The following is a 15,127-nucleotide window of genomic DNA, read 5'->3' on the forward strand; positions in this document are numbered from 1 at the left end:
GATGCACTTTATGTACCTAGGATCAAGAAGAATCTCTTGTCTGTATCCGCACTTGCTAGACTTGGACTTGTAGTCAAATTTGTGGATGACAGATGTACAGTTCATGATCTCACTTTTGGTGATGAAATTGTTGCATCTGGGCTTTTGTGCCGTGGGCTGTATAAGCTAAAAAATAGTGTAATTTGACTTAGATAAATATCTATACTACTTTTCTAACCTTGGTATAATTATCACGGCCTCTTTACCCTATAACATAGCTCTGATAAATAGGATGTAATCATATAGCATGATTTACTAATTTCCCTCTTTAGTTTACCCCTAAAAATAGCGTAATTCCACTAAGATAATAAGTTAAACTAATTATCTGAGATTAGAAAAATTATCACAGGTTATCTAACATCTAATAAACCTCTAAAAATTTAACTCAATTCAATTTGAATCTATTTACTAATTTCCCTTATTTAAATTGCTCAAAAAATAGAGTAATTCTGCCTAATTAATTAGCTACATTAATTGGCTGAGCTTCTCCTAATTATCACGGATTTTTTCACACCTAATTAAATACTGATAAATATATCACAGCCATTGAAATCAATTTACTAATTTCCCCTATTTAAATTTCTCAAAACACAGAGTAATTCTGCCTAATTAATTAGCTAGATTCATTATTTGAGTTTCTCTTAATAAACACGGGTTCTTTAATACCCAATGAACCATTGATAAATATATCACAGCAATTGACATCAATTTACTAATTTCCCCCATTTAAATTTCTCAAAAAACAGAGTAATTCTGCCTAAGTAATTAGGTAGATTAATTATCTGAGCTTCTCCTAATTATCACGAGTTTCTTAACACTTAATTAACCACTGATAAATATATCAAAGTAATTGAATTCAATTTACTAATTTTCCCTATTTAAATTTCTCAAAAAACAAAGTATTTATGCTAAAGAAATTAGCTAGATTAATTTTCTGAGCTTCTCCAACTTATCACAGGTTTTTTTACACCTAATTAACCCCTTATAATTATATCATAGCATTTAAAATCTATTTACTAATTCCCCTATTTAAATTGTTCAAAAAACAAGGTATTTCTATCAAAGTAATTAGCTAGATTAATTTTCTAAGCTTCTCCTAATTATAGCAAGTTCTTAAACACCTAATTGACCATTGATAATTATATCATAGCATTTAAATTTCATTTACTAATTTCCCCTATTTAAATGGTTTAAAAAATAGGGTATTTTTGCTAACTTAATTAGCTAGATTAACTTTCTGAGCTTCTCTTAATTATCACGGGTTTTTGAACTCCTAATTAACCACTGATAAATATATCACAACATTTTAAATCATTTTACTAATTTTCCCTATTTAAATTTCTCAAAAAACAGGGTATTTCTGCTAAAATAATTATCTAGACTAACTTTATGAGCTTTTCCTAATTATCACATGTTTTTAAACACCTAATTAACCAATGATAATTATATCACCTCATTGGAAATTCATTTACTAATTTTCCCTATTAAAATTGTTCAAAAAACAGAGTAATTATGCCTAATTAATTAGGAAAACTTCTCAAAAAATTATGGGATAATTTTTTTAGATTAATAACTGTCTAATGCATCTCTGATAAATAATTCAACTTAATCTAATCCTAATTAATATTTTTACCATTAATTCATGGTTAATTTGCCTAATTTCCGTCTTAATATGATAGGATAAATAATCAGCTTAGTATTACTAAGCTTAATTATAATAATCAGCAGAGATTAATTAATTTAAAGAGGTTTAAGGAGCATGCATAGGCCTAATCTTTGATTTATTAACAATTTATCTTAATCTAACCTTGCTAATTAAGAAGGATTAGGTTAATTACCGTTAGGGTTAATCAATTAGAGATTAAACTCTAATGATTTTTGCGTAGTGTTCTCTCTATATGAGAGAGAGAGAGTAGCAAGGCTCTGAGTCTGTGTAAAATGCGAAGCTAGGGGTCCTATTTATAGTTTTCTGGCACTCATAAGCTCTCACTTGCTGAAAAAGGCAGTTGCTTGAAGTTCAAGCAGCCCCCAGCAAGTCAAAAAACGCCCCCTGCTGCTAAATGAGTCCCTGGCAGGTCAGTGATGACCCCCCATTACCTGTCAGCTTTTAAAATATCAATTCTGCTATATTTTGACCTATTTTTGCTTAATTGGTAAATATCTAGGAGGACTTTAATAAAGTCTATGCTTAAATGATTACTGCAACCCTTCAATTTTACCTATTTTACTCAATTCACAGTGTAAACTTCCAGGGGTCATAACTATGTCAGTTTTTATCGGAATTCAATTCTGAAAATTTCTAGCCCGGGGTTTGCTGTGCTTAAGTTTCCAAAAATACCAATATTTGCCATGGTCGGACATATCTACATTGCTTTTTCAATAATCATATCAGTTTGATTAAGCTTTATACAACCTTTAAGGTTTCAGAAACTGGAAACCTTACAATGCACCCACGGGGCTGCTCACACAAAGAGCGAGAGAGAGAATTAGAATGAGGGAGGGAGAGAGAGAAACTAGAGAGAGAGAGAGAGAGAGAGAGAGAGAGAGAGAGAGAGAGAGAGAGAGAGAGAGATGAGTGAGTGAGAGGGCTTGGGTGAGTGCCGGCCCGCCACAGGGAGAAAGACAAGAGGGGAGAGGGAGGGGAGAGTGAGGTCGAGGGAGTGTGGACAAGAGGGGAGAGGGAGAGGGTGGTATGGTGTCTTGCCAAAGGGAGTATGGACGAGCGAGGAGGGGTAAGAGAGAGATTTAATATGAATAATGAAGAGAGAGAGAGAGAGAGAGAGAGAGAGAGAGAGAGAGAGAGAGAGGGAGACTTTTGTCCAAGCATGGCGCCCGCCAATGGAAGAAAGAGGGTGGAAGCTTGTTTTATGAGCCCATTGAGCTAAGTGACATAGAAGCAAGGTAAGAGAGAGAGAGAGAGAGAGAGAGAGAGAGAGAGAGAGAGAGAGAGAGAGTTGGTGGGTTGGCGGAACCGAGTAGGAGAGAGAGAAGTTTTCCTTTGGTGATAATGGAGGGGTGTGGCCAAACTGAGAGGTGGCTTGCTAGAGGGCAAGCATAGAAAGGGGGGGGGGGGGGTTGAATGTAAAAAACGTTCTTTTTCATTGTTTTTTCTCGTATTGTGCTCCTCTCCGATTGGGGTTGGTTCTTGCGGCCGCAGTTTCAAAAGTCAGTCGTCACCAACGTATTTCAATTTTCTTCTCGTTACGTAACCCTTACATAAGAACTTTATCGCCAACCTTAATGTCTTTATCTTTTAAATGGCCATCAAACCACTTTTTTCTCCTATACTTCTCCTAAAGAATTTTGCACAACCAATTGAACTCTCTTCATCTAATCTTTCAAGGATATATAAACACTCAACTAATGGGTTACCATCCCAACCTTCTTGAGAAGCTACTTGAAGACTAGGAATGACAAACTCCCATGTCATAAATGCTTCCTGGCCATACACCATCTTAAACGGTGTGCAATTGATAGCCACTTTATAAGCAGTGCAATAAGCCCATAGAGCTTATGTAAGCTTTGAATCCCAATATGTACGATGAGCCTCAACTGTCTTTGTCAAAATGGAGATGAGAGTTTTGTTGGTACTCTCAGCTTGGCCATTTGCTTGTGGATAATAAGGTGTAGACTTCTGGTGGGATATCATGAAGTCTGATGTGAGTTTTCTTTTATCACTCATTATAAAATGAGTCTCATTGTTACTCACAAGTTCAAAGGGGCATCCAAAATGTGTGATAATGTTCTCAAAGAGAAACTTAGTTGTTGTCTTTGCAATCAGCTTTTTGTGTTGCTTTTGCTTTAGCCCATTGGGTCACATATGTTAGGAAATAAGACGTAGCTAAATAGATAATTGAGTAGATTACTTAATGGAGAGAGACAGGTTTACATACACGAGATTATAGAGTAGAGAGAGAGAGAGAGAGAGAGAGAGAGTACACAAGATATATGTGGTTCACCCAATGTGGGCTACGTCCACGTGAAAGCAGCCACTCAATGGCTTTAGTACTTCAAAACAAGAAGTAGTTTACAAAGGGATTATACCCTTAATAGAGCTCCCACCTTGCTTCACTCTCACCACCTCACACCCACCTTGTTGCATCAACTTCACACTCTAAAATGTGTGTAGAAATGGCCTCCTTTTATAGGTCAAAAGGGCTGCCCTCTCTCATGAAAGGCAGCCATGTGTAGCTGCCCTTGTGTAGATAAGTCCAAATCGGATCCTCCAATCCGCCCATGTGTGGCCGCCCTTGAGAAGACAAATCCGCTTTTGAATTCGGCCACTGGCCATTGACTACCGGCCACCGACCAACCGGCCAACCAATTGGTCGTTTTTCGATCACTTTTTGGCCGCCGTCCGGTCATAATATTCCGACAAAAAGGAATATTCCGGCGAAGGGAAAAAACGTTTCGGGGGCTTCTGCCCCCGAGGCCCCTAAAGTTGCCCCTAAATTTTGGCCATTAAAATTTTTATTTCTGGCGAGTGATTTTCCTTCACGCACGATGGCTTCTCTTCATAATGGGGGCCTTACAAATGTGTAATTTTACCACAGAAAATTACAAGGATTAAATCAGGCTCCATACTTAACAATCTCCCACTTGGAGATGTGACTGCTTTCCATCCTGGCTTCTTATTTTGAATGCCGATTGAAGATGAGCAAAAGCTCAACTTCTCCTTGTTGACCACCTTTATAAACATGTCTACAAGATTTTCACTTGTATGTACCTTTCCTAGCTTTAGCTGTCCCTCTTTAGCTTTAGTTGTCCCTCTTCCAAAAGAGTGCGTATGAAGTGATATCTCACCTCAATGTGCTTTGTTCTTGAATGAAAGGCTGATTTCTTCGCAATATGGATAGCATTTTGTCTATCACTGTACAAGACACAATTGTCTTGTTTGAATCAAGGCTCTTCTAAGAATCTGTGAAGCCACAGAATTTCTTTGCTTGCCTCTGTCATTGCTACATACTGTGCTTCCGTGGTAGAAAGTGGGACCACTTTATGTAGCTTTGAAGCCCAGCTTACTGTTGTGCCTCCAATCGTGAACACATAGCCAGTAGTGCTCCTTCGAGTATCTTCACCTGCCATATCTGCATCAGCATACCCTTCTAGAAAAATACCAGTTCCTCCAAAATACAAATCATTTTTTGTTGTCCCTTTTAGATACCTAAGTATCCACTTCACAGCTTGCCAGTGCTCTTTACCTGGGTTGTCCATGAACCTACTTACAACTCCCACTGCATATGCAATGTCTGGCCTTGTCCAGACCATAGCATACATAAGAGAACCTACTGCTGCATCATATGGAATTTTAGACATATATTCTATCTTCTCTTGTGTCTTTGGACACGTATCCTTGGTTAGTTTAAAGTGACCAGCCAAAGGTGTAGAAACCATTTTTGCATTTTGCATTGCAAAACCTTTCTAGTACTTTCTTGATGTAATCCTCTTGAGATAGCTTTATTGTCTTCTTCATCCTTTCCCTTGATATCGTCATACCAAGTATCTTCTTTGCAGCACCTAAATCTTTCATTGAAAAAGATTTAGAGAGCTCCTCTTTTAGGTCTTTGATGTCTTGCATGTTAGCACTTGCAATCAACATGTCATCAACATACAACATTAGGATGATGAATTTCCCACCTCCCAAAATCTTCATGTAGACGCACTGATCCTAGTTGCATCTTGTGAATCCATGATCCAACATCCATCGATGAAACTTCAAGTGCCATTGTCTTGATGCTTGCTTTAAACCATACCAGCTCTTCTTTAATCTGCAAACCATTTTCTCCTTACCTTTTACTTCATACCCCTTTGGTTGAAGCATGTAGATTTCCTCCTCTAAGTCACTGTGAGGGAATGTCGTATTTACATCCATTTGCTTGAGATTTAGATCATGAGAAGCCACAAGGCTTAAGACAAGCCTAATTGAGTTCATTTTTACAACAGGATAAATTATTTCATTGAAGTCAATACCTTTCTTTTGAGAAAACCCTTTTACCACAAGCCTAGACTTGTACCTTTTCTTCCCACCATCTTCTTCCTTCAGCTTGTACACCCATTTGTTTTGAAGTGCCCGCTTACCTTTAGGCAACTCAACCAACTCCCATGTTTGGTTGTGATGTAGTGAGTCCATCTCCACTCGCATGCTCTTTGTCCATTCTTCTTTGGATTTATGATGCATCGCTTCTTCGTATGATTCCGGCTCTCCAGAATCTGAGATCAAGAGATGGTTGAAGGAAGGAACAAACCTTTCTAGAGGTCTACTTGCTCTTGTAGATCTTTGGGGAATAGGTTGAGGCTCCTCATTTGGTTGATGTTGTTGCACATTGTCACCTTCTGCCCCCGAGGCCCCTAAAGTAACCCCTGAATTTTGGCCATGAAAATTTTTATTTCCGATGAGTGATTTTCCTTCACGCACGGTGGCTTCTTCTCATAATGGGGGCCTTAAAAATGTGCATTTTTACCACAAAAATTTACAAGGGGTAAATCAGGCTCCATACTTAACAACATAGTCGGTAGCTACAATGATATCTTGTGACTGAGTGTTACATGTAGCCGGACTAATCGGACCTACAAAGTCTAAGCCCCACTTTTCAAATGGTTGGGCTACCTTGATGGGATGTAGAGGCATTTTATCCTTTCTTTATGGCTTCTTAAAGCGTTGGCATTCATCACATCCCTTCATAAAAAGTGATGCATCCTTAAACAGGGTGGCCACCAATAGCCTGACTGTAATATCTTTTTGGTAGTTAACTCTCCTAAAAAGTGTTCATTAGCTATGGGCATGTATGTCTCTTATAGAATATACAAATACTCATCCTCACGGGCATAGGGCCTAAGAATGACATTTTTTCCTCTCTTGTAGAGAGTTCCAGCCATTAAGCAATAGGGTGCACATTCCTTGATTAACTTGTGAGCTCGATCTTTTCGCATCTCCTTAGGTGGAAAACCATTAACTAAGAAGTTAACAATCCGCTCACTCCATTCGAGCATTGTCTCGATTATGAACAAAGGAGTATTAGGAAATTCATCTCATCAACCCCCGTAGGAGCTTCACCATTAGGGATACAAGATAAATGATCTGCCATAATATGTTTTTTGCCAAGTTTTACAACAACAGTGAAGTCAAACTCAAGAAGAATTAGCATTCAATGCCTTTGGAACATGGATTATTTACCAAATATAGCAACACTTGATGATCAGCGTAAAACAAAAACTTGGTAGCAAGAAGGTAATATCAAAATTTCTTTACCACGTAAATCATAGCTAAACCTTCTCACTCCGTAGTGGTGTAGTTCATCTTTGCATCATTTAATTGGCAACTTGCAAAACTAATAGGGTAGTCCAGTTTATGTTCTCCTGGTTGAGTTAGAACACACCCAATAGCAAAGTTTGATGCATCAATATGCACATGGAAAATTACATTCCAATCAGGCGCTTATAGGATTGGAGCACTTGTCAAGGCCTTTTTTAATAACTCATAAGAGTGGTTACACTCCTCAGTCCAGTGAAACTCGATAAGAATCTTGTACAATGGACGCACTATCTTGGTGAAGTTTAAAATAAACCGTCGATAATAACCAACATGACCCATGAATCTTTGAACTCCCTTGTAGTTTGTACGTGGTGGAAATTCAACAATGGCTTTAATTTTGCTCTCATCTATGGAAATCCTATTTTTGGACACTATATGTCCTAAAATGACTCCATGTTTAACCCAAAATTGGCATTTGAAAGGGTTCAATGAGATGCGATAAAATATGCACCTTCCAAACACTCATTGTAAATATAATAAATGCTTGTCCCAAGGGGAATAAAAAACAAAGGTTGTTTAGGAAAGATTCCATTGAACACAATGTTTATTAATCGTTGGAATGTAGCACGGGCATTTGTTAAGCCAAAGGCCATAACACAAAATGCAAACACTCCAAATTCTGTTATAAAAGTAGTTTTAGCTTGGTCCTCTAATGCAATTGTGATTTGATTGTATCCAGAGTACCCATCTAAAAAGCTATAAGCTTTCTTACCCGCAACTCTTTCAAACACATGTTTTGAATATTGCAAGGGATAATGATCTCTCCTAGTGGCTGCATTAACCTTTTTTTAGGTCCACGCACACTCTGAGTTTCCCATTTATTTTTGGCACAATACTATTGAAGAAACCTATTTTGACTGCTCAATAGGGTATATGAATCCACATTGGATAAGTTTTTTGACTCTTCTTGTACATTTTTGCATACTTAGGATTCATTTTGTAGGGTCGTTGTTGGGGACTGGTTTAGCAATGCTAATCATGGGAATTGTATATTGCACCATTGAAGGTGGAACACCCTTCATGTAAAAATAATCCTTGAATTCTTTGAGAAGCTCTTTAAATACAACCTCTTCGGTTTCAGTAAGGTCTTGAGGAATAAAGATTGGTTGAGAATCCTCACCTAGTTTTGCTAATTCTATCTCCTTAACTACCACCTGGCCATCGTAAACTCCACTACTTCCATTGGTAGGCCTTTGTTGGGCTTTGGTATGGACAACCTTTTGTCTCCCGTGCTATAAGATTTAAAATGTTGTGGCACAGGATGTAAGTCAGCAGGATCTTGTTCTAATAAGGTCTTTTCCTTTATGTTTGCTTCCTTTTGTTGTTGTGCTAACTCTTGGTTTTGTCGTCTTTGAGCAGTGTAATTTAGTTTTGGCTTTTTTGCAATCTCTAGTTGGGCAAGGTCAAGGGGTTGTGGAATACACCACATAAGATTTTGGAGGTGTTCACCCCAATTATCTACCAACTTTTGATGAGCATCACATACCCCTACATAACTAAGCCATTCTACAGTAGATCTTTCTTTGTTTATCTTGGCTCTCACATTTTTTGGATATCATCGTCTCTTGTATTACCTTCTTTTCTTGCTGAGGTTTTGATTTTAGGTTATGTTTGAATCAGACTCGCTTGATATGTCTTTGCTCGTACCCTCTTCACTCTCAAATAAATCACCATAGGCTGTTGTACTAGGCCTTGAGTGTTTAGTTTCTTGACATGATTCATGGGTCATTTCCTCTAGCTCTAAATCAATCTCTCCTTGAGATTCCATGTCTAAGGTGTATTGGTCAGCATCCCCTAAGAAATCATCAGTTCCACTCTCAGGTAGGTCTACCTCTCTTTTATCGTTGAAGGTTATATGCGCTACACCTAACATGTTTACCGGCACAGTTTATGGGATCTCCTCCCCCTCTGGTGTTACCCAGGTTGTTCCTCTAGTTCCCCAAGTATTTATAGTTGCTGCTAGGATCCCCAATATCCGTGTCCTTTTTACATGTGTAACAATACTTCAATGGAGCTGAGTGAATTGTGATGTCTGATTGATTGTCAATTACTAATTTGTTCCTTAAAGGATGCACTCAACCGCTTACAAGATCAACTTGAATGATAGATTCTTTGAAGTGTAAGTAGACGTGGTTTTTGGACCCATCATGCACCATTTTTGCTTCCCTCATGAAAGGAAGTCCTAAAATCATCTTAAATGACATAGGATGCTTGGAGAAATCCATAACAATGAAAGTGTGCCTTACCTTGTGTCCCAAGACCTTGATCTTAAGATCTTTCAACATTCCAATAGGCATAATGATAGATCCATTGGCCATTTTTACCACTACATTTGTGACTTCAAGATGAGGTCTCCCCATAGACTCCCAATAGGCTTTTGTTACAATGCTGACTCCCACACCACCATCAAGGATTCCCTTCATATTTAATGCTTTAGTAGTGATTGGTAGGGTTGCATTAGATTCATCACCTTCAAAGTATTGCTCCAACTTGTTAACGGGTATTTCCACTCTAGACTCGTGTCCCTCTGGGTTGGGTGGCGGTGCTAATTGTTCCTCATCATTAATTATCAAGTCAGACCTATTCATATGTGCAAATTGCAAAAATCTAGCCTATAATTCTCCGTTGAGAAATGCTTGAAGTGCTAAGAATAACTCTAGATCTCCGTATAACTTGGATATGATAGTGGTGTGGATTTTTGAGGACATGAAATCCATCAGCTTGGCAACATTCGATGGCATCTTGTGGGATGCAGGACCTTGATAAGAGAATGGTGAAGATGGAATCTCCACTTTTTCAAGGGGGTCGGGTATTCCCTCACTAAACGTTCTTTCTAGTAGGAAAGGTGTATGTCCCCTTTCGGATGACCCACCTTCACTCTCTTCTCGAATGATACTGGGTATGGCTAATGGCTTGTGGTTCTTGTGAGGTTGAACTTGTGTGGGAAACACTATGTTTGACATGTTCATATGCTTGGGTTTTGGCTCTAACTCTCGTTGAGTCTCTTCCACCAATCCCCTCAAATGTTGGACTCATTCAATTTTCTCTGTTGGATTTAGATAGGTTCCAATCTTTTTCTTGCGATTTTCCATTTTTGGCCCTTGTGGCTTATCTTGGGGGTTTGCAATTGGGTGGGTTAACTTTGTAAACTCTTTTGGTGCCCTTTGAAATTCCCTCTGGCTTTTCCTTAACAATATTGTCACTCGATCCCCTTCGCTGATGCTCCTCACTAGATTTTTCCTTTATAGTAACGATTTTGGTTTATGTGGTCTCTATCGAATCTGAGTCATTGTCGGGGTCATTCATATACACGAGATCCTCTCCTATCCCTATGTTAGTCTTTGACCTAGGTTTTGAGCTCGAAGCATTAAGATCTCTTCCTTCGTGTTTTCTTCTTCTTTGCTCGGTCAATGGATGTATCATCTCTTTCTTCGAGGATATAATTTGGTTTTGGAGCATCGACCGTGTGAGTGCGTTTATTGGTGCTACGGGTGTAGATTGTGGTGTTCCATTGGTAATTTTAATTAAGTTCAATGGTGTAATCTTTGGTGCATTTGGATTGTTAGGACATTGTACAATCAAATAATCTATGCCACAACAATTATAAGTGAGTATTGGCATCCTCGACGCGGCTCCTTGACCTGCTTGCACTAGTGTAGCATTCTTTTGCATTCTAATAGGACATTCAGCTACTCAATGTGGTCCACCACATTTGTAGCATTGAAGAGGTGGTCTCCTAGAAAAGCTATTCATGGTTTAGCCTCTTGTTGCAAGATTAGTGGCTTGATGTACAAGCTTGACTTGTCCCCACTGGTCCTCCATGTAGTACTGAGGGCACTCCTCAAGCATATCGACTCCATAGGTGATACTAGAGTCTATGTCTTCTTCATAGTCCAAATAAATACTAGATGGCTTGCAACCTACTAAGTTCATGGGGGTAACTCTTGGATGAGGAGGCTGCGATCCTAGCACTGGAGGGGATAATGGTGTGGTTTGGACCACATTTTGGATTCTAAGGATCATGTGCGATGATGGTTTCTCAACAGATTGGGCAGGCATCAATGCAGGAAATCAAGGCAAGTCCGTCCAGGCTAAAGGTGGTCTATTTTCCATTACGCATTTAAGAATTAGGCAATACTTAGCTTGATGACCATACCTATCACATATGTAACAAGTCTCATTAAACTTTACTCGGAAAGTAGGGCATTCATTGGTACTATGTGGGCCCAAGAAAATTGAACACCATTGTTGCTCCCTTCTTGGATACATATGATTGTTTTGTGGGGGACGATTACCTCTAAGGCTTTCTTGGATAGCCTTGGTGAGAACTGCCAAATTCATCTCAAGTATTGTTTGATCTTTCACAATTGGCTTTATTGTCATCGGCTCCTGCTCAGATGCTTGTGAGCTAGTAGATTTGGATTCACAGGACACCTAGGCTCTTGCGATCATTAAATTGTCTTCTTATTGGATTGCATTGGTAGTGACTGCTTCCCAACTAGTGATACCTCTAATGAGCAAGCCGTTGTAGATACCCTAATGTTGCAACCCTCTAATGAATCTATCAAGCAACTGGTTATTGTTGAACTGCTCATTTGGGGTACAACAAGAATTCAAATTCTTCAAGCGACTAATAAAATCTCTCAATGAATCCCCTTCTTCCCTTTTAGCTTGTTGGAATTGAGATGCTATGCCCCACAATACACCCTCTTCTATGTACTCTTTTAAGTACAATATTCTAAGAGTTGGGTAATGTGTGCGCTCTACAATCCCTAAGGTTCTATACCAATCTCAAGCCTTCCCGCTTAGAGTCAAGCTTAAGGCCTTACACTTATGTAGCTCATTGTGCTCTTCCAAGGAATCACACACGTGTTCAAACACCTCCATATGCTTTCTAGCATCCCACCGTTGAATTTCTTTGTGAGCTTAGCCACTTCCACCGCTTTACTCTTAGGCTCTCTCTCAGGTGCATGGCGCATATTATCCGCAATAGATTGACTGATGGTTTGAGCAAATGCTGCCAAATCTCCTAAATGAGCAGGTATAGTGGGCGTAGGTGCAAATGCTCTTGGAACTACATGTGGGATGGGAGTTGGCCTTGGCCTTAGCATACACGCGGCCCTTGGGTCACATACTTTGTACGGTGGTGTACCATGTGGTGGTCCAAAGTTCATAGGTGTGACCCTAGGCATAGTCGGGAATAGCCGGTGCCGGATATGACATGTTATTGCTAAATGTATGGCCCACTTGAATAAGAGCTCGGATAATGCCATTGTGGAGTATAAGCCCTTGGCATAAGTGGGGGTGTAGGAGCTACGTGGACATGAGGTGCGACAGGTGCATAGGCTTGATGCACATTTGTAGGTATGGGGGCACTGTGCTACTAGGTAGAGATATAGTACTAACAAATGAAGTCCAAGGTGTACTTTTTGTACTCATCACTAGAGTAGGTACCATAGCCGTAGTTTCTCAAGAGACAGATGGGCTAGATTTGGAAAAGCAAAATTATTACTTGTGGGTTTAGACTGTACCAAAACTCCAAGCAACACAATATATGAAGGATCCATTGGACTCACAAAAGGAGTTTCCATCTGTGATAGTGTTGGTTGTCTGGCCTTGCCCATATCTAAGAATCTCATAAGCCCCATTGAAGGAATGTCAATCCCTCGATTTTGCCTCTCTGATTGGATGATCCTATGGATGACATTGCAGACCATCTGTTGCTGCTCCACTGGAATTGTGGCGCTAGAAGTAGATTGTACAACTTCTGAACAACCCACATGCGTGCCCACATGGTATGTGTAACCCGTGTATAGGTCGGTAAAAGTTTCAGTTCATAGGTCATATTCCCAATTTTTGTTGAGAAATAACCCTTCTAGGCCAGGCATACTGGAGGTTTTTCTTGAAGTGGAAGCATTGTTGTTCCCCACAGTTTTTTGACCCACATCACCTACTAACTCACGAGCACTTGATTGCTCAATTGGCATGCTTGTTGTCCTAGGGGTCTTTCCCTTCATGGCTCGACGTTGTTCTAGCATACGCAAACTCTCCATTTCACTCTCCCTAGTTGCTTGCATATAGCGCTCAACTTCTTGCACCTCCGCAAGATTCCTAGCATCGGGTAGAAGAACTTCGAGGGGTGATTGCTTTGCAGGGTCTTCCATGAAAACAAGGGGTAGAATATTGACATGGACACTCTTTGGGAGTATAGGCTACCCCTAAGATACCTCTCCCTCACCTTCGTTAACTTCACTAGCCGCAGGTTCAAAGCGAGTAGCTCTACTAAAGGTTTCCATAAAGCGATTAAACACACTAGATCCAGGCTATGGGGCCCATACAGGTACGTTCTCATTTACTTGCTTGAAGTTTGGTGTAGGATGTCCTTCCATAATGTCGTAGTCAGATGAAGAGTCACTAGCCGCTATGTTTGGGTCTTGGGTTGTACTACCTTGGGTCCCCACCGAGGGCCCAAAACCTTAGGTAGGTGGTATTGAGAACCTGCATAAATCAAAGTGCTTGCTAGTTTCTCAGCCTCTAGCACACAACCTGAGGGCAGATGCATGTGCCTTTGGCACCCTGCAAGCATCGGCAAATACCCTTGAAGGTTAACCGCTTGATTTTTTGGTGGACGTTTTCACTTGGTTTGATGTTTTTTAATATCTTTTTACAATTGATTTTTGGATTAGAGCATGTGATAGCTCGAAACAAGCGTATCACTTAGGGAATCTTGGTGTCCTTTACAGCACAGCGTTTGGTTACGAAAAGCTTCGATAGTCCTCAAAACGATAGATTTTTACCTAGGCGTGCGGTTAAAAATGGAAAGTCGAAGGGTGACATGTGGAGGAAAAGGTGAAGGCCTTTTCCCACATGCCCCCTCCCTCCTCTTGAGTGCTAGCCTATATATAGTGTAATGGACTTACTATATATCATAAGACCAAGACAAGGCCCAACCCCAAGCTATGATCCCGGTCCCGATAACCTTTTTACACTAACCTTCCACTAATTTTTTGAATTTTCCCTTGTTGCCCCCTTGTCTCCCTCACGTGTTTTTTTCCTTTCTTTTTTCTTTTAAAAAAACTATTTTTTTCTTTTTATTAAAATTTTTTTTTTTTGCTTTTTGACTTTTTGGGATTGTTTTTCCAGAGCCGAGACTGTCATGCGGTGCCAACCTGTCCCCTCTGTCTTTGTTCACCTACCTTGACTGACCTACTTTATGTGCTGCCTAATTCCTAAGTAACTTAATTAGAAAAACTTAATTAGCAAAAACCTGCATTGTTCAAAAAACATAAGCTAACCAAGAATGTGCAGGTTTGTGCAGAAACAGCAGTGTGCAACAAAACTAAACTAAAATGTACTGTGCTAAAGCAAAATGTGCAGAGACTTTAAACCTTGCAGAATACAAAAAATGAGCAGAATATGCAAAAAAGAGAGATTGTGCATAACTGTGCAAATACAGCAATGTGCAAGTCTGCTGAAATATTGAATTGTTGAAACATGAAAATGCGCAACAATACTAAACCATACAAAAAACACGACTCAAGAAAAATTGTGAAGATCTAACTACACACACAGAGTCAACAATCTACAGCTAACACACCTTCTTTCCCTACCTTTCCTACATCACAAAGCGCAGGGCATGTCCTCAATAGCGACACCAAAATGTGCGCATCTTCCCCACGTGTCAAAGTAGGGGACTTGCCCTACACTGTGTGCGAGCCACAAATGGCTGCAAGCACACAACTTGACTACTCTAGCAAGCTTAAGAGAGCAGGAGTG

This window comes from Adiantum capillus-veneris, chromosome 22, assembly GCF_014529385.1.
Source record: "Adiantum capillus-veneris isolate H3 chromosome 22, ASM1452938v2, whole genome shotgun sequence".
NCBI classification, from domain to species: Eukaryota; Viridiplantae; Streptophyta; class Polypodiopsida; order Polypodiales; family Pteridaceae; genus Adiantum; species Adiantum capillus-veneris.